Below are 21092 nucleotides of genomic sequence, written 5' to 3'. Positions count from 1 at the left end.
ATAAGCTTCACTCTGGCCCCTCTTTCACCAGAGTATATACCTTTTGCTCCAGCATGTTCTACAGCCATCGCACTGGGTTTTCAGGTAGGAGCAGATTTGGACACAGGATAATGATGGTCTTCATTCTAAAGTAATCTTAGAGGTCACCTGCAGTTCATTACAATGAAACAGAGGTTACAAACTCGTATGCCTACAAGGGGGCATGTGAACTATGTGAGCCAGCTGGGGCTGACGTCAGGAAACAATAGCTCAGGCAAGACTGGCACTAACTCTTGGCCTCCCCGTCCAAGATGCAGTGGGGAGTAGCGGGGCGTGTGGCGCACTGTTGAACCTCGTCTCAAGGCGGCAGCCACTGCTCAGAGGCCGCCGGTCATCACTGCACAGGAAGGCTGGTCAGGTCCTGTGAGATTTTCTTATTTTCCAAGACAAGCCCAAAGTCAAGACTTCTTCTTTCCTCTTTGAATGCATTACCTGTGTTTAAAATTTCCTTTACTTAATACACTGATGAGGCTAAATAAAACAGATCCAGAAGCAAGGTATTACTCACCTACTGTAAGAGCACTGCCTCTGAATTTAAAATAGAAATAGAAGCACAAGCAACAGTCTTTATAGTCCTTGTGTTGAATGAACAGGATGAATATCCCAGTTACAGGGTAACAATTTCATAGCAACCATGTAGTTATTATGTGTTGTATATATGAAATTATGTCATAATGAGGTATCCCATAACACGATGGTGCAAGCTATAAAACTGTTTTATAGTGCCGAGAGAGAGCAGCTCCTGAGTGAGTTGACAGTGGTAGCTGCTTCTTTCCGTCTCACTTATTTTTGAATTAAAAAACAAATGCTCACCCAACTCTTTCTTCTCAACTCCAGGTTTTATAGGAGTGTGCAGTGTTATCGCATCTCCTTAAAATGATCTCTCCCATTACCTTCTCTTCTGCTATTTCTAGCTCTTCTCTCCTGCCTCCTGAGCGCCCCCGCGGGTGTAATTAATGTGTTTGGCTTTGTGAGGCCAGTCCTTTGTGGTGTTTCATAGCTACTTGTTTTCTCTGTCTGTAAGAGGCTAAAGGTTGCCAAAACACAAAACTTATATTGTTTATACACACATTTAATAAAAGATTTAGCCAGTTCCTCTAAGAACTAGAAGATATTTGAGAATTGGAGATAAGCCCACTTTCTGTAGCTTTTTTAAAAAACAATCTGTCCATAGATGATCGTATTATTTGTCATCAACCAATTCCAGAATGATTCCTAAATCTAACTTGTAACCTTGTTTTCAACTACCTGATAGGTATCTCTGCTGGAATTACCTTTTGGCATTTTATTGTGGCTCCAGTCTGTTCACTATCCTTTATTCCACAGGCTGCTTATCTTCCCTGTACAGAGGCTGAGAACATTGGGGATCAACCCTGACTCATCTCTCACCTCAAACCAATTAGTAGCCAATGCTGACTCTACCTTCATCAGCATCTGAAAGGTATCTGGGCAGCCATCTGTTTTCAGCCTTTGCATTTACAAAGACTTCTCCAGCAGTTTCTGAACTGATACTGTTGTTTCTGAACTGCCTCCTCTCTAATTGGTAATTCACAAATTCCCCAAAGTTACTTATTTTAAACAGAATAATAACTTTGTTTCATTACAAGGCTGCCTAGACACTCCATTGGCCAGAGGTAGTAGGAGAGAGGGTGCGCAAGTGCCACAATCTTTTGTTGCAGGATTCAACACAATACACCTATTGAAGCTCATCTACTGCTTTGTCCCCTCCTGAGCCCCACATTGGAACAACACTTAGCTTAGTGTTCCCTCAGTCCTGCTCTTTGAGACTCTTTCTACTTTGACAGGTTCTCTGGCTTATTTTGGAGTAGCTCATGCGTTGTTCGTATTTTTCTTCTCTAGGAAGCAAGATATGTTTCCTTCCCTACATTCTTTAAATACCTAATGTATACATGCCTTACCGCCTTTATTATAGTTAGACCTTTTTTTTTTTTGGTCATTTTTTTAACATTATCTCCTTTTGAAGGGAAATTTAGGGCCCAAGTGTTTTTTTGTTTGTTTGTTTGTTTTTTATCTTTTGTTTTAACTAGTACCTTGCTCAGAGAAGATAGCCAATAAATACTGAGGAAAAAAACATCAATTTAATAATTAGTTGAACATTTTTCCTGTTAATGAAAATTTGGTAAAACCAAGGGAAAATGAATGATCAGCATATACTATGCTCTGTGAGATAGCTTTCTTTTTTTATAGATGTTGGCATGGTCTGCTATTAAAGAATAGGAGAGAGGAAATATAAATACAAATGAAAAATTCTTAGAACAACTTTATTTTCTATATGCTTTTTGTTTCAAATTTTCCTCATACCCTCCAAAAATCATTCAAAGAAACTTTCCTAATGAGGTGAAAATGAGGTTTAACATCCAACCCTAACCTCACCAGGTAACCTACACATCATTTGGAATAGGGAAGAAACAACTACTATTGCTTTTATATCTCAGAGCAGAGGCTCTTTCTTCCTTATTTTATCCTTAAAAATACAATGTGATTTACAGTCGGTGTAAACCTACATACCAGTCTTTCCTTATGGTCTGATGAGGACTCTGTCTTCTGAAATACCATTATCGAGCCGCATGGGTGCGAATGGGCCCACATGTGTGACAGGATTCAGGCCATTGTTGCCTTTGTAGTCACCTTGACTCCAGCCTTGAAACCACCCAGGGACCACGTCTTCAAGGTGATACCTGGGCTTATGTCAGGACGAGTTCTTAGAACATTATTTCAGACAGTATTTTCAACAGAAGCATTAGCAAGATGATCATTTTCTTAGGTGTCATCCTGCATGTCACTAAAAATGGTCTTATAAGAAAGGAGTCCTAGGATCTGCACAGGATCCCATCCTGGGCTTATTTGGCTCCACATGGTCCTCAGTGCTTGTGTATGCTGTCAAGATATTGTATAACTCTGATAGCCAGCACCATCGGTACCACACCCATGGGTGCACACAGGCTGCCGTTCCTTGTTGGCTGGAATAAGGAGCAGGAGACAAATGACGATTTATTACCCAAAGTGATGGATCAAAAGGCACATGGGAGGATGCACGCTGTGGAGCTCTTTGTTAATGGGGCCAGAATGATGGAGGGGCGCCATGATTTCCATAGTAGAAGGGTCCTGAACACAAGGCTGCAGCTTTGTAGCTGTTGTCTGCTCTGGAATTAGCTAATAAGGCTCCCTTTGTCTGAGCGTTGGAAAGCCTCCAAAACTCGCTCAGGAGGGAAATTAACAAATGTCTGTTTTTGTTACCTCCGGATAAATCTTCATGATAAAATGCACAGCCGTTCCACCTCTTCAATCTTCTCCCTTCTTTTTCCCCAGTGGACATTCAATTACTGTGAAGGCCAAAAAAAATGAAAATAAATAAATTATTTCCTGTTAAAAAGAGCAATGGGCATTTGAGAGTAAGGGTTAGTTAGATGTAGTAAAGAGGTTCATGGTCTTCAGGAGATATTCCAAACATGCCACATTCATGCCATCACTCATTATTTTAATGCTGGTTATTTATATAATAGATGGTCACCAGAAGCTGCTGGCATTGTCTGAGCATGCAAATGTGAGAAAAGTGGTAATAACCTAACTCATTTCAGTTTGGATAGACCATCTTGTAGGAAGGATCACAAGTACATTTTTCTCTAGAGAATCTCTGCATGAATCTGATGTTTACAAAGTAGAATAAGTCTCTCATGGGCTTTTTAATTTTGGGGGATTTTGCTTCTTTGTGTTCATGTTGGAATTTTCTATGAATGAATTGTCAACAGGTATTTACTGAACTTCTACTATGTGCCATATAGTATTCTGATTATGGAATGCCAAGATGTTTAATTTAGAGTTATAGATTTCAAAGAACTCAGTGGAGTAAGGAAAATAAATACATAAAATATGTGTGCCAATGTTCTAGGCATATTGAGGCACAATGGAAATGGTCAGCTCTTACTCACTTTTATGGAATATTGCTCAGAGAATACAAGGAGGGAGGGAATTTTAGCAGAGGCATTTATAGTACAGATGTATATGACAATTTATGGTGCTACAAGAAATCTAGTTTGATGAATTTACTTTGACAAAAGAGCAAATACTGTTTTTGAAACTTAAGTTATGTATGGGTATGTTTATGTGTATGTGTGCATATGCTTATTTGCATTTGTGTATGTGTTTGTGTGTTTGTGCTGGGTCACAATAAAATATATATATTTTTGAACTTAGCAACCAAACTTATTTGAAAGCTATCCATGTAAGTGATGGAGACAACAGACTTCAGAAGCAACAATCAGGGGTGTCAAACCTTTTGGCATCTCTGGGCCACACTGGAAGAAGAAGAGTTGTCTTGGGCTACACATCAAATACACTGTGACATGTAATCACAAAAATATCTCATAATGTTCTAAGTAAATTTATGATTTTGTGTTGGGCTACATTTACAGCCATCCTGGGCCTCACATGGCCTGCGGGCTGCAGTTTGGACACCCCTGATTTACATAAATTTCATACACATGATTTTATTTTTAAAATAATTTATATAAAAAAGTTTATTACAATTGTCAATAGGGAATTAATAGTCTTTTCAAACAAACAAAAAGAAAGAAAGAAAGAAAGAAAAAACACCCCTGGGGTTGTGAAAAAGAGAGCTTTGCTCTTGGCCTGCAATTCACACTTCTAACACTTGGAAATAAATATTCAGCAGTGTGTAGCATTTCAGTCCCAGAGAGACAGGAGGAGACCGTGTCCTCAAGACACCATAGTCCAGTTATTTTGGCAAAGTGTAACTTTAAAAACACCATTTCCCACAGTCAAAAGTAGCTCTGTGTGAGAGAGAGAGAGTGTGTGTGTGTGTGTGTGTGTGTGTGTGTGTGTGTGTGTGTTCCAGGAACACATCTTTTCTTTTCTGGTGGGAAAATAGAATGTAGATAATTTAGGCAGAGAGAATGAACTTTCTAAGACCACAGGGAAAATTGCACTTTGAGCCATGTATTTAGATGTTAATCCGCAAAACCCTTTTTTGTAGTAGACTAGACTTGCAGATCCTATAATTCTACCTCTCTTCCCAGGGGATTATATTTTAAAGCTGTTGTTAACTAATTTCATTGATAAATATCCCTGGTTTGTTTTTTTTTTACTTTTCTTATTGTTTCAACTCAGTGCTTTTATTTTTGTCTTGACATTAGCTATATAAAATTACTGCTGGGTACAATAAAGGGTTCTGGAAACAGCAAGGTTCAAAAGTTTGTATAACCAATATAATTATTCTGGAGGAAATAACAGTGGAGAGGACAGTTTGAGAATTTGGCATCTTTTGGGTAAAATTACAACCTGCTTTGTCTTTCCTCATGCTTATATAATACGGTGAGATTTTAGGATTAGATTTGGATTGGTGACAAATGAGTGGTGGAGACAGAAAGGGCTGGAAACACTGGCGAGAGTATTGGAGACGGTGAACTGATTTCTCTGGCATTGATAGACAGTGGCCCCTTTTATCTTTCCCTTCTTAACTTACAAAAATGAAAATCAAAGTATAGGTGGCCTTCTCCTTCTGGAGCTCTCTGGGCAGCTTCCCTGCATTCCCATTTTGTCATGGAGATAAAGAGAGGATAGGAATTGGAACCTGATGCCAATAGAATCTTGTTGCTATTAGCTCAGCTGCTACCTTGCCTGGCAATGGATGGTGTCCAGTCATCCTGGAGCACCTCTGATTTCCTCTGTCATGGGGCAATATGTTAATAAAGAAAAGTGCCAAGTAGAAATGGGACATGAATCCAAATACATGTAAACTGAAAAGCACCTCTTTTTATTTGCTGATTGTTTTTTGTTCATATACTTCTAAAAATGTCAGGGACTACATTGATAAAAGGTGTTTATTGATCAGCCATTTCCAACTTAGGCCTCATAATTTAAGGCCCAGTTCTAGGACCCATATATTTCAAAATGTTCTCCTGTATAATTGAGCTCACAATGATCTTTCTCTTCAATAGAGCCATAATTTTTTTTGACTCAGTTCCTCAAGGAGAGGCAGTGCACCATGGTGAAAATAAAATTGAACTGCAGATGAAAGCCGAGGTTCTAGTTCCTGATCTTTCTCATTCATGTGTTTGGTCACATAATTCAACCCTGAGGTCTCCTTCACTATGATTCAGTATGGTTAGTGTGTATGGGAAAATGTCACCACATGATATTGGACCAAAAGAGTTACCCAAAAGAATAACAAAGAGTGTCCCAGGGATGTGCACATGGGAAAACAGGCCGCATTCCAAACCATAAGTGACTCACCCCACCAAAAGAGGCTGAGGTCTTGTGGCCACAGTCACAAAACCAGAATGTAGATCTTTCAGAGAATAGGGCCTTCAAATGAGACCATTGGATAGAAGTGTTGGGAAGATATTAATTGCTAGATTGAGTAATGTCTTCATATAGACACACTACTTCAATCATATGTAGAGGAAAGGGCTAATATTTATAATAAAGTTTTGAAGGAGAAGAGGAGGTCTACCACATGCAACTAGAAAAATAGAACAAAACAAAAAACACAGAAGACATGTTGGGGCTATCACTAGATTTTTAATATGGAAGAACTAGAGGCTGATACTTTACTGGGCATCCCTCTTTGATCTCTGTATATTACTATTTAGAGAAAATGGCAACAGTTTTTCCTTCACAGTGTGGATTCAATTGTTACCGGTGGAAGTGGGGCTCTTGTTGTATCTAAAGAAAAAGAATTTCTTGATACCTGCCTGGGAGGATGGGGCTCTGTAGAGGGTTTGTTGATGTTGTCAAATTAAGGAGATTCCCCGTCTGGCTTCCCAATGTCCCGTCTCTGTCTGACCACGGAAAAAGTCCAATCTTGTCTTCAGTAGGGCCTGGAGGAAGGCCACAGCTCAGCGTTTATGCTAAAATCAAAGCACAGTCCAGTCCAGCGTCTGCGTAACTGGCAAATCCAGTCTAGCTTAGCAGGTGTTTCCAACTGCAGTCCATTTCAGGCCCCCTCCTGGAGCCTGCCTGTAGAGTTGCATAGTCATGGATCACATGGATGCTAGAGCCATGTGGCCTTGGAGAGAGGAGGCATGAACACACAGGGTGAGTGCAGCTCAACTGGGGAAGGGAGAGAGAGAGACAGAGTTTGAAAGAGAGAGAGAGTTTGAAAGAGAGAGAGAGAGAGAGAGAGAGAGAGAACACGCTTCTTTGTCCCACTGGGATTATATTTGCTTGGCTATGGGATGGGCCTGCCCTTTCAAAAGAACCCATCCACTTCCCAAGCTTCCATGGACTTCTGATGAGGCCACCTTCCAACCAATCCCTTCTTTCCTCAGGCTAGACAGGCCTCTTTGGTTAAGCACCTCCCCCAGTACGATTTTGACCTCCACTGCCCATGTGCCTGCTTTCCCCTGCTGCCACCTGGCAATCTGGTACCAGAGCGGGTAAAGGGAGGGGTCAATTTCAGGTCATGGTATAGGTAATTAATACATGAAATCTTTACATGGCTGTTTACATTTTATGTTGGTATTTAACAATTCACATTTAAAGTCTTTTTCTGTACTTAAATGTAAAATCCTTACAGGAAAAGGTGAGAAAAGGAGAATGAAAGAGGAAGTAACATTCGTTGATATTCTATGCTTTAGTCACAGCACTAGGCTTTGAACCTATGTTACTTTATTTAAATATGAATGTTAGGAAGCATTTCTGATGCTCTTGGTATTCCCCTCACACTGTCTAGTATATTATTTTGCATTTTTAGGTGCTTCACGACTGTTTGTGTTGATTGACATTGTAATTTAAACTAGTTAAAATCTGAGTAACTTTGGTTTTCTCAATAGGCTCATGTCCTTTCTTATTAGGCATGATAGTCATTGCCTGGTCGCTTTCCTGAAAAAGCTTGGCAAAGAAGTGGTCATTTTCTACAAAAATCATTTGTGTAATTGCTCACTCATTTCTCAGAGCCTTTCTGGAGCTAAAACTGAGTACAGTGCCCAATTATTCTTTATGCTATGAGTTCTGGACTGAATGCTGCCAATGACTGAAAATGGAGTAAGGTCTTCCTTTGGAGGGAGCCATTTGCCCATGGGATGGGATGCAGACCCTTCTAGAATATAAGGTTTTCTAAAAGGGTCACAGTCAGCTGTTGGCTGGTTGGAGTGCTACCTGGGGAAAGAACAAGGAACTTCACAATGGAACAAATGACTCAGCTTTTGGAAAATCAAATTTAGGATGCAGGTCCAGTTAATAATAACAATATATTTTCTTTCTTTTAAAAAGTGTAGGAAGAGTGAAATCAATCCAAACACATGGACAGGCTCTTTTTTTTTTAGTTGCTAAAGAGATGGGAGTAAAATTTATAGAAAATGCTTATGTACATGTTAAGTAAGAAAGGCAAGACATAAAATTATAATCTATAACTTATATAAAACCTTCTGTAAAAACTATCCAAACTAGACACATATTATTTAAAGAGATATAATTCTTGTCAAAACACACAGAATGATTTGAGAGTGTTGGTAGTTGGGGAGGACTAGAAAGCAAGAAAGCACCTATCAGCACCAAGAAAATTTCTTATCTTTTAGGAAATATTATTGCTCAGTGGTTTAAAGTTTGGGGAGTGCAGTCTTATTACCTGAATGGAATCCTAACTCCAGGAATAGCTGTGTGACACTGGGAAAGTTACATTGGAAAACATGGGAAATATCTGAGGATAAAATTAAAATATACATGGATCATGCACAGTGTAATACATGGAATAGAACTAAGTTCAATAAATTATATTATAATTTCTTTGACATCAATTATTGAGATGATTAGGAGGTTTTCAATCTTGTTAACATAAAAAATTGAGCTATGGTGTGAAAAATATATGCTGTGGTAATAAAGAGACAGGCACTGAACTTTGACCCTATTATTTAAGACCACATAAATCCACAAAGGCATCCAGAAACTCAAATGAAACAGTGATAATTCCAATGCCTTATAAATTATAAAGCCTGAGACACCTGAAGATTCTAGGTCCTTTTTTTTCTATTACACGCCTTGTTTATATTTCTCCTGTTATCACTTTCACCTGTGTTTACGGTTTTTCAAGTTTGTGAGTGCTCAGTGGTTGAGCCAGGGTGGTGAGCATTTTATGGGTGTTGTTAGACTTCAAGGAGCCTGCCTGGTGTACCTGGGCAACATGATCCAGGTGGATAAGGAGATGCTCCAGAGACATCTCTCTTCTCTGCGGCACAATGATCTTTTTGTTTTGGTGACTAGACAGTCTGTGGGAAAGGAGAGGCACCCAAACAGGGTCCATATGGTAGAAAAGTTGGGCAGGCTTCATGTAGCCATGTGAAAGAAACTGCCAATTCCACCCCAGATCCATTTTCACATTTTCTTATCAACAAATCCTCAATTTTATTTACAATGATTTGTAGCCAGCTTTAAAATAAAACAAATAGGAAAACATTTCCCAACCTCCCTAGTGGCTAAGTGGACATGTATCTTGAAATGTGACAAATGACATGTCTTCACAGACGTTCAATGGTACCTAAGAAAAAGGCTGCAAAAAGGAACCTGACTTAGGTCCAGAGGACACACCCTTTGCCTCTCAGGTTGCCTGGATATGATAACTGAAACCTCAGCATCCATAGTGGACCATAAAGTAACTTTAAGGATAGGAGTCACATGCTGGAAATGGTGGAATACAGAGCTAAAGATAGAAGTATATGGGTTGCACATGGTTTTGTGGAAAATTCTGTATCAGCCTTAAACCACCTAATGCTGGCCTTTTTTTTTTTAATCTGAGAGAATAAATCTTTGCAGTGTTTATACCACTATTTTTGTATCACTGTTATTCACACTAAGCACAATTTCCAATTACTACTTATGGAAGCTTTGCTCAGGTCCCAATCAACTGTATTGCCTCCAACGGGAAAGAGCTTAACTCCAAGCTGCCTCTCATGTCTATGGATGTTCTGTCCTCAGAAAGTACATTGGCAGCTGCTCAGATACTGTTTTTTTTTATCCAAACAACTTCTCAACTTCAAGTAGCAGAAAGACAATTCACATTGGCCTTAGCACTGAGTTCTCTTTTTATAAGTAATTGACAGGAGTTGGACCACTTGAATAGGCATTGCCCAATGATCTTTTAAAACCTCATAGGGTACCAAATCCTACCAAATTCTAAAAGAGACTAACCAATTGACTGACTGATGACTAATTAACTATCTAATGCTCACACATACTTATTTCAAGCAACATATGTTGATCACCTTTGGCCCACCAAGAGCTAGGTAGGTTCACAGCATACAAAGATGAATTAGAAACTCTCTAAGTCCAATTTTCATTTTAATCTAGCAGGAAACACTCTAAACCAGAGCTGAAATAAATATACTGAGGGGTCCAATAGCTAGTGATGCCTCCACCATACCATGGTGCAGTTCATTTAGCACTAGACCTAGTTGAAATCACTTTCTCCTCCATGCTAGAATTTTTAAGGCCTTTTTTCTCTCAGATAGATAGATAGATCAAAAGGCCCACTCTCTGTTTTCTGATAGCATTTGTGCCCAATTTTTTTACTACTGTCAAAGGTATCTGCTGCTGTTTCAATTTCAGAAGGCAGTAAGTCCTCCAGAAATGCCAGACTTGAAATCTGATAGAGAACAGAGTGAACAGATAAGAGATCCTTCAAGGCAGCTCACCTCTGTGATGGTTCTATTGAGACAAAACACACATATACACACATCTACTGACATACACACAAAGTGTTTGAAATAAGTAATTCCTTGAAGGAGGAGCACTAAGGGTACAGAAGGCCCAAGATTTGTTACTGGCCTTAGAAGAACTTATGGTTCACATATTTATAAATGTAAACAAAGTTACATTAATTTTTAACTCAAGGAAGAGGGACACGCGAGAGGAAATGGCCATAGAAGGCCTTTATGACATTTTTTCCCAATGTGGAGCATGGAAACTCATTTTCAGTATTGAATTTCTGGCTGGATTGTTCTCCCACCCAGAGGCTGCCTCTGCAGAAGTCATTATGAGACCTATGGCAGTAACATCTGATCTACCTCTGAATATAGATGCCTTTCCTTCCCTCTGCTTCTCCCTCCTTGCTTTTCCCTCCCCACTTATTAAACTGATTGCATACAAAATTAATTATCAGTCCTGTCACATCTTGCACTGCTAACAGTGGTCAGTATTGAATTATGGGGAATGCAAATGCAATTTTCAGCAGGCTAATTGCTTCTCCTGTACCCAGTGAAACGTTACATTAAATACCCATGCCAAGCAGATTGTATTCAATTTCCATAACAAAGCAGTGGGATTTCATTATCGGAATCTCTAGCATCTACTCACAATACTCTTTCCTAACTGCTCTACCAGGCTGGTCTTGGATAAAGCAAATTCCTTTCCAAAGAAGCAGCTGCCCAGAGAGATGAAAATATGCCCTGTATCAAGTGGTCCATGAGAGTGACAGATGACTAATGTGCTCCATGGACAACAATTGAGAGCTTCTACTGTCTTTTCCTCAAAGAGCTAAACTAGATAGAGTGAAGACAGAATGTAAACAAATAATTTCAGTAACTTTAATGTACACCAATTGATATATCTTCAAAGGAACCCTAGTAACTTAGAAGATGCTGCAGTTGCAGAAGAAGACAGATATTCGCCAAAATCTTAAAAGAGATATGAATACTCAAGTTGGCTGAGGGGAGGGTGAATAGGAGTTCATTAGGCAGACATAATGGAGAAGGGCACTTTAGAAAAAATAGTGCTAATAACTAGCATTTATGAGAGCTTAATTGTGCTAGTCTTGGTCTGAAACCTATTATATGTTTTAAAACATTTAATCCTCATAGTAATCCTATGAGATAGTATTGCCATCTTATGAATGAGAAAACTGAGACACTGAAAGATTAATAAACTACCCCAATTGTGATGGGTAATTTTATATGTCAACTTGATTGGCCATGGGCTGCCCTGATTAGACATTATTTCTGAGTGTGTCTCTAAGGGTGTTTTTGGATGAAATTAGTATTTGAATTGGTGGACTCAGTAAAGTAGGTTGCCCTTTTCATGTGAATGGGCATCATTTAATTCACTGAGGGCCTGCATTGAACAAAAAGCAGATAAAAGGGAAAATTTAAGAAAGGAAAATCCCCTCCCTCCTGGTTCTTAGGCCTTTGGACTTTGACTGAATTATGGTACTGGATTTCTTGGATCTCCAGCTGACAGATGACAGATGACAGATCGTGGAACTTCTCAGCTTACATAATGGTGTGAGCCACTTCCTTATAAAATATACAGTTATAGATATATGTGATTTCTCTAGAAAACCCAGATTAATATGCATTTGGTCACTGAGAGTGGTTCTAAAGGAATAGATTTTTAAAGTATATGTTTTTTAAATTGGTTCTGGGGTTTCTGGCATTGACTCTCTAACCTCATTAGCTTTGAAAATGCTGTTGGCTCTATTTCCAGTAGTAAAGAGAAAGCCAATAGTCTGTAATATGAACAATTGATAGAGATGCCCCAAATATCTGTATTAGATATTTCTAATCAACCACTTATAAGAAGCAAGGAGCTAGGTAACTCTCTATATGACACTTTCTAATATTTTTGACAAAGTAAAGAATACAATGACATAGGTTGGCTTTTATGTAGCTAACAAATCACAGTAAGAATTTTAAGTATTTGCCTCAGCAGTATGAAGTCATAGTTAATCAAGGAAGACAGATCTAGATCACTAAAGGCTATATTGTCATGCCAGGAGGTTACAGGTAATCTGCAGGCCTTGAGGAGCAAAAAAAAATTTTTTGAAAGTGAAAAGGTCAGACTTGCATTGTAGAAGTGTTATTGTATAAGTAGACAGAAGGATTGATTAGAGGCAGCCAGACCTGGAAGCTGGTGATCAAGTCTTTCTAGTAGTCATACCATGACCAGGCAAGACATGATAGATGAGAGGCTGAGCCATGGGAACAGCATCTTGGGTGAGGAAGAGACTGTATGAGAGAAATATTGAATGGGTACATTTGACACAACTTGGTAATAGATTGAAGCAATTGATTGGGTTAGAATCATTCAATCTACTCTCCTGGCCTCCTTTCCCTATTCTAAAACCCACCAGGTACCTTGAAATAAGAAGCAAGGGGAAACCTCTTGAAAAAGAAGTTGAAAAAGAAAAAGAGGGGGCATGATTAAAAGAGACAGGCTTGAGGGGGGAAATTAAGAAATTGGAGTGTTCTGAGGGACTTGGTAAGCCTGAGAAATGTTTGCAAACTGTCCATGCATTCCATGGAACCAATGTGGATCAGCCATTGAAATTCATAAACTATATATAGATCAGCACAGGCAGGAATTTAGAGAGTCTGCTGTTTGACTAGTTACCCTCCCTTGTTTTATAGATGAAGAAATGGGATCTCGAGAGACTGAAGTGACTTGCCTCACATCACTTAGCTAGTTTCTTACAGATCAAAATCCATGCCTCCCTTTTCCACTTGTTTTGGATCATAATACCTTTAAGTCATAGCTAATTCCCTTCTCACTGGGAATTGAGAAGGGTGTTGGCCAAACACTGAGTCCTGACCTAATTTGCCTGAGACAGTCAGTTATTATTGGGGTCTTTAGAGTATTCTGCCTAATTCCTCCTCATCCCAACCCTAGAATCCACATGCTCAGCTGCGGAGAGTGTGTGTGGCTTGCTGACGGCTCTTAGCTGGGTACCTGTCCAGGAATTACTCTCTGCTGAAGGAAGTTACCCCTGGCTAGTGGAACTGTTGGAAAACTTTGAGTATGAAGGATTAATCTCTTAAACAATGTGAAACCATAAAGTTATTTTGAGCAGAGAAGTGACTTCCTGGGAAATTATTTAAAGACATGTGCAAGGATAATTGAGAAAAGAGAGGGAATGGAGGAGAAGCTAATAGTGATACCTCTACTATGATATTATAAAGACTTGTACTAATGTGGGGGTATTAAAGTGCAGGAAAGGTGACAGTATTTTAAAGGAAGAATACACCTGACAGGGTGGCTGATTGGAGTTTGGAAGAAATAGAGAATTCATGCCCGAATGAATGGAGAATTGATGGTACTGTATCCAAAATGAGATCATTAATTTAGAGGGAACTGGTTTGGGGAGAAGAGAAAATGAGGTTTTTTTCTGATGTTTGAGATAGTAGAGAAACAGTCAAGCAGGGATATTTGGGTGGCAGTTGGACATGGAGTACTAGGGTCTAAGACTAAGAAAGAGGTGAAGAAAGAAGTTTTCGGAGGTTTTCCATGGAGGGAATAGTTGAAGTCTTAAAAATGTATGGGATTTGAAGGCTGTAGGAAGTAGAGGGATAAGATCAAAAGACAGCACTCAATGTTGGGGTAGGTCTCTATTTAGGAGGTGGTAAGAAAAAAATGAAGGCACCGTAAGAGAAAGAAAGAAATAACTAAAGAAGGGAAGGAGCAGAAAATTGGAACCTATAGGACAGAGAGCATTTCAGGAGCCAAGAAGTGACCAGCTCTAGCCAAAGAGAAATCAGTCAAACAAGTACTGATGGGATTGATTTACTCCTCTCTGTAACAAGAATAATAATTATTATGAGGTAGTTCTGCGAGTTAAATAAAATCATGTACATTAAGTATTCAGTATGAGGCTAGGCACAAGAAAAGTGTTTAGTCAACAGTATCTGCTGTTGTAAATATAATTACTAATCAACATCCAACTATGCTGAGTGCTTTTCTAGTTACACATTTAAATAAGGTGCAGCTCTCACTTTCAAACATCAATACAAAGAAAAAATGTAAGCAGGTGAATACTATTTTATGGTATCGAGTCTATGAGAAAGATGCACATACACACTGTAGAAAGGAGCTCTAGAGAAAGAGGCGAACACTTTGTGAGTCCTTTGTCAGATACAAATGATAGGATTAGTCTTACATATTAAATTTTACCTTTAGACATAAAATTTACTGAGCCAGTTCATAGAGTACTGAATCTGGATAATTATTATGTTCCTTTGCTTAAACCTCAAGAGACACACTCTTGGGAGACAGCAGCCTAGATCAAGGGTCTTACATTTTTCCTATGTACACAAACTACTTGTTTGCTTTTTCTACCATAAATAAATTAGAATGGCTTTGAATAATGGGCATTTTTTTTTTGTAGCCTGAACAACAGTTGATCTTTAAACCCAATTTACAAATTAGGAAAAACAAGTACATTGTTTATAACATGGCAAAACTAGGATTTGGCTAAATCTGACAGCTTTCTCAGAGCAACTGTTTGCTGCTCCAGAAATGGATCATATCACCCTTACCTGAATCCAGATTTTTCCCCAAACCTTTCTGCTTAAAGAATACTCTGACCAGAAGCCTGGGCATCATTGTGATACTTGTTTCAAATGCAAAATCTCAGGCCCCCTTCCCAGCCTGCAGAGTCAGAACCTGCATTTTAATAAGAACTGTAGGAATAGTGTGTGTCAGTTGGGAGAGACTGGGCTAGAATACTGTGTTAGGAACTCACCACACTTCCCATGATGCTCCAATGTACCACTGGGTGATGTCACAGTATCATGAAGCAATCTTGAATTATGGTTTAGCATACAGTTCATGTAGTGGAGGTCACAATTAGAAAAAAGTATCACTGCTTTTCTAACTGAGTTATGTGATAGGGGTTCACACAAATGAACATTCTTATTGCAATAAACTAAATGTTTATGTCCCCTCAAAATTCATGTGTTAAACTCTTAACCCTCAAGGTGATGATACTCAGACTTCGAGCCTATGGGCAGTGATAAGGTCATGAGGGTGGACCCTCATGAATGGGATTACTGCTCTTGCCCCTCCTTGCATGTGAGGTCACAGCAAAAACAACTGTCTAGGAAGTAGGCTCTCCTCAAACACCAGAACTGTCCGTGCTTTGATCTTGAACTCCTTAGCCTTCAAAACTATGAGAATTAAATTTCTGTTATTCATAAGCTACGGTTTTTCTTTTATAGTAACCCTAACAGAGACACTAACTCATTAATTATAGTGATAGAAGTGATTATTTTGCCACTGAAAAGTGCTTCTAAATTCAAAAGCAAGTAAAACCTAGAGACTCTTTTCAGAAATCAGAAATATTGGCACGGAGCTTCATAGATGATCTATATACATTTTTCTGTTGCTTGCTGAAAGCATGACTTTAGGCATTTTTAACCTCTCTAAACTTCAGGTTTTTGAAATTTTTTCATAATGTTTTATTAAATTTATTGGGGTGAATAAAGCTAACAGGATCATATAGGTTTCAAGTGTACATATCTATGATAAAAGATCTATATATTGTACTGTGTGCCCACCACCCAAAGTCAAACCATCTGCCGTGACCATATATTAGGCTCCCTTCACCCCCACCTCCTCCCACCCACTCCCCTCTGAAGCTGAAGTTTTCTTATTCATAGAATGTGGACAGTTATTGTACCTGCATCATACAGTTGCTGGAAGTTAAATGAGCTAGGGTGTAAAAAGTAGTTAGCACAGCGTCTGGGTCCCAGGGAGGGCTCCATAAATATTACTTCTCTATTATGATACAGTTTGTTATTATCTCATTATAATACAGTCTTTATTATCTAATCTCTTACACAGGAATAGTAAAGATTTCTGAATACTTTGGGGGAAATTCAGCCATTTTTAAGTTAAGTGATACTGCCATCCACTGTGATATTAGGAATCCAGATGGCACATGAGCCCTCTATTTTCCTAGCCTCTGTTCTGTGGCCAGAAATACCATTTCTCTCTTTTGTCCCTGCTGTATTTGAGACAAAGTTCCCCCACTTCTCAAGGAGATGCCATCAGCTCACCATCCCCACACTATGCAAGTGCCTTTTACAGCTGCGAAGCAGATCTGAGCAGATGAACACGGCAGCGTATGAACACATGTTCACTCTCCTTTGCCACAATTCCTCTTACTCTACATTTTCAAGGAACACATTTGAGGATAGAAATGCCTTTATTCCATTTATATTTCGTCAATTATCTGGTTTATTCTCTGTTTTTTACAATCTAATTAAACTTGGTGCATTAACTTAGATTAAGGCATGACAGCTGTGGAAACTGAGTTTATTTACTCTGAGTGCAAAGAGCCTGCTGGCACCATGTCTTTCCGTTTTATGACTACTTACAATCGAGAAGGAGTGTGGATGGTCTTCTGGCCCCCATGTTAAATTCTGCCACCGTCGTCAAAATGAGATAACTGACTGTAGCCCGACCTATTTTCCAGGAAGAAAATGCCCATTCATTCTCTCCCACAGGTCTCATTGAGCATCTTCAATTCTGAACTATTGGCTGATCATCCATTAACTACCATTTCCAACATCCTTTGACTCCCTTGAGAAGATTGAAAAACACTTAATTTCCTTCCCCTAAAAGACTATATTTTTTATATTCTAGAAACCATAAAAGAAAACCTCGAGGCCTTAGCTCATAGGGTCTCCTTCAAGTGAGGAACACTAGAGCCTTTCAGCTTTATTGACCATATTTAGTTATCACTGTTCTTCTACCACTGTGGGGAGTCCTTTCTCCACACTCTTGGGAGGCTCTGAGAGGAGATTCTGCCTCACCTGCAAATGCTTCTGTCTAGATGCCTGATCTCCCACCACAGCTCATTTGCTGAAGCAGAGCATCTCCTTTTGTTGGCTCCATGGCCCGCAGCAGTGGCTGCGCTCCTATGTGCAGAGCAGGCGATAAGGCAGATGCTGCGTTCCCCACATGGCTGAGCCACTGGTGAGGATTAAAAAACCAGAAGACTACCCCAGAGCTACATTATTCCCTCGCATATTGTTCCCTTACATGGAGCTTTAAAATTATGTGGCCTAAATGGTTTCTTCTAAGGCTAGTATCTGTTGCGTTCTCAAAGTATCAGTGTGACTTTATACGTGCACAGGAAGACCAAAGGGTAATGAAAGAAAGTGTTTCTGTTTGTAGTTTTGCAACTGACTCATTGTATATACAAGTTTTGGATTTTACTTTATATTCCATTTCCAAAAGGGCATAGAAATTCGTGGGGTAAACTATTGTTCTTGTCAGTTAAGTCTTCACATCCTAAATAGCTCTTCTCTGAAACCTTTAGAGATTCTCTTTTCCCTCTGGGTAGACCTGAATGCGCTCTTCTATTCCCAACTGTGCTATGTGTCCAGTTTTACAGACACAGCATCTATAAACAACACTACAGTGCAAGGATGAACAGTTCATGCTTTGTGGTGGCCATGTCCTGAATTCAAATTCCAGCTTTGCCACTTTTCAGCTCCGTACACTTGGCACTGGTAACTGAGCATCTTTGACCCATAGTTTCTTCATCTATAAAATAGAAATGATGATAATACTAATAGGGATGTGAGAATTAAATGAAATGTAATTAGAAAGTTGTGTGAAATGCCAAGTATAATATTAGCCCTACATAGCTTTGGAGTAAATAATTCTTTTCATTACTTATTAGTTTACATGTCTGACCCAGTAGTACCTTATAACTTTTACAGGACAAGACTTGGATTGTATTCTACTTTTGTGTCTGTAATATAGCACCATGCTCTGCATTTAGTAGTGTAGTGAACAGTACCTGAATAAATATATGAGTGAGTAAAGGATCACTTGAAGTTTGTAATTTGTCAAAGCAGCAATCTCCAGATAGACTCTTTCCCTTGAGGAGTATTCTTTAAGATGGTCCTTATGCTGACAATATAATTGCCTAAGCCAGACCTGGCAAGGCAGCCTAGGGCCCCACCACCCCCTGGCAGTTTCTAGGGTTGTCATGGATTTTGGCCATATTCCTTCATTCATTAGTTCAGCGCCTCAATAGTCATTTTCCCATTTTTTTCACTTCCGAAATAGCCCATATGTTCCATTTCCTGATGCTCATCGCAGTTTTAAGTTTCTCCGTTTTCTTAAGAAGAGCAACAGCAATGTGGCAAATCTCTCGTGAACCCACATTTTCGCACATCTTTAGCTCAGAAACTCCACTATTTTGCAGATAAGCAGATTGCAAACATTGCAGTGTTGAACAGAATTGAAATATGACATTTGCTCTTATTGATCCATTGCTTATTTGGTGCAGAAGTAATCCTTTGTGCCGATTTATTTCTTTATGCCCTGCTGCCTTTTTGTGAACTGGCCACTTCCCTTGAGGGTTTATACCTCCCAGCTTTCTCAGCACCTTTAGCCTTGATAATACCCTTTCCTTCCAAGGTTTCTAAATGAGTCAGGTAGGGTAACAGTTCTCTATCAATCATGTGTAGAGATATTTATTTAACATTTTTAATAAATAAGAAAAGGAAAGGGACTGATGCGAAGTAGAAAGACAATTACAATGAACAGGTTGGACTGGCCAGTTATCAAACCACTTAGATATTATTGATAGCTTTCGGGTCAGATAGCCTGGAGAATAAGAAGAATGACAGCCGTGGCTCAATTCTGTACTTACATGAGAGAGAAAATAATGACACATGGATTCATCATAAAGCACCTCTCCTTTGGAAGCTGTAACCATGTAGCTGTAGAAAGTAAGTATTTTAGTTTTCAAAATGGCAATGGCAATTCATGACTTTTCATAGCCTCTTCTTCAGGTGACTGTCTGGCCAATCGGGTGGGGGCCGAAGTCCAGAGCTTGCTAATAGTTACAAAATTTCCTGTGGCAGTTCTGAGGATTGTGCAATAGTCTCAGTTATCAATGTGCAATATTCTCAGTTAGCAATGGCTCCCTGACAGCCAGAGGTGGGGTGGGGCATTTCAGTCAGCAAAGCCTTCATTCATTCTTTTATCAGCTTAATCACTTATTCCATGAATATCAAACAGGACGTCGTGATTTACCATTTACTGTTGCTGTGCCATTAGGTATGATTAATAGTTGGGCTTCAGTTGCTTCATGTTTAAAGTTTGAGCAACTAACTCATCGGGTCTGTAGAGGATCAATGAGGTACCCTATATAAAGCTTCTAGAATGCTGACCTGTAGGAGATGCTCAAGAGATGGCAGCTGAAAAGAAACCTTCTTGCATTTTTTTCAGGTGGCATATGGAGTGACATTTTTTTAATGTTGGAAGTGATTGTATCTGTGCAATTTTAATAGTGGCATTTTAAAATTTTATTGTAGGATTTAAAAATTCTGAGGAATTGAATTTTGTCCTCATTTTTACTATATTAGACACAAAAAAGATTAAAAGGGAAAAAAGTAGGTTTCTTTTTAATAGGTCTATTTTTTAAAAGATTTTACTTATTTATTTATTGTTAGAGAGGGAGAAGGCAGGGAGAAAGAAAGGGAGAGAAACATCAATGTGTGGTTTCCTCTCGCATGCCCATGCCCCCTAATGGGGACCCAGCCCACAACCCAGTCAAGTGCCCTGATTGGAAATTGAACTGGTGACCCTTTGGTTTGCAGACCAGCACTGAACCCACTGAGCCACACTAGCCAGGGCTTTAATAGGTCTGTTAATGGAGAAGAAAGGAAGCACTGAGATTTGTTTGGAATTCAGAATAATGGGAAGTTCATAGGCAAATGCTTGACAGAGGAAAGTGTGCTTTTTCCTGCAAGAAGATAATTTAGAGGTTTTAAAAAGTAGTAAAAGGGCTGATGTTTGTGGAGAATTGATTATATAATCAATCAAAAAATTGTAGACTGAGTATCTGTCATTCTCTGCACCCCATTTATAAGGTAGAGAGATTTTTGCTCCCCTAAGTCTGATTCTGAGGATTCTTGTTAGGTGCAAGCTAAAAGCCATGTTTTTCCTCGGACAGTCCCTATGATGTTTTTAGAAGTATCACTTTCCTTCTAATATATCAATTCTGTGAGTCTTTGAAATATCTATTTTCTCTAGGTGATGTCTGTTTTCAACCCATTTGAAGATTCTTCTGATTTGAGTTTCGCAGGAGTTTGAAGAGGACGGGTGTGGACTTAACCCAGGGCCTTAACCCAGGGCCAGGCCTCACTTGTCCGGGTGAGGACAGGTACTAGAAGGGTGGAGTGCAGTGTGTTCTGCAGCCCTTTGAGGGCCTCGGTAACACTGTGGCAGAGCCAAGCCTTGCGCTTAGAGAACACTAGCAGGTAACAGACAGAGAGCAGGTTCCT

The 21092-nt window shown here is 39.3% G+C and overlaps 1 protein-coding gene and 1 long non-coding RNA gene across 15 annotated transcripts in view; one reads left to right on the top strand and one right to left on the bottom strand.

Annotated features, from left to right (window-relative positions):
- Positions 1 to 21092, top strand: part of NRXN3 (neurexin 3) — a 1414514-nt gene that overhangs the window by 1177807 nt on the left and 215615 nt on the right. The window lies entirely within an intron of this gene.
- On the bottom strand, positions 108 to 19575 carry LOC129065858 (uncharacterized). Its single transcript, XR_008528623.1, has 3 exons — positions 19454 to 19575; positions 3298 to 3383; positions 108 to 147 (listed from the first exon to the last, which is right to left on the bottom strand). It is a non-coding gene; the product is annotated as an uncharacterized LOC129065858 (long non-coding RNA).

Source organism: Pteronotus mesoamericanus, unplaced genomic scaffold (assembly GCF_021234165.1).
Source record: "Pteronotus mesoamericanus isolate MK-2021 breed Mesoamerican mustached bat unplaced genomic scaffold, CSHL_Meso_final contig_182, whole genome shotgun sequence".
Taxonomy (NCBI): domain Eukaryota; kingdom Metazoa; phylum Chordata; class Mammalia; order Chiroptera; family Mormoopidae; genus Pteronotus; species Pteronotus mesoamericanus.
This window is presented reverse-complemented; position numbering and strand designations above follow the sequence as displayed.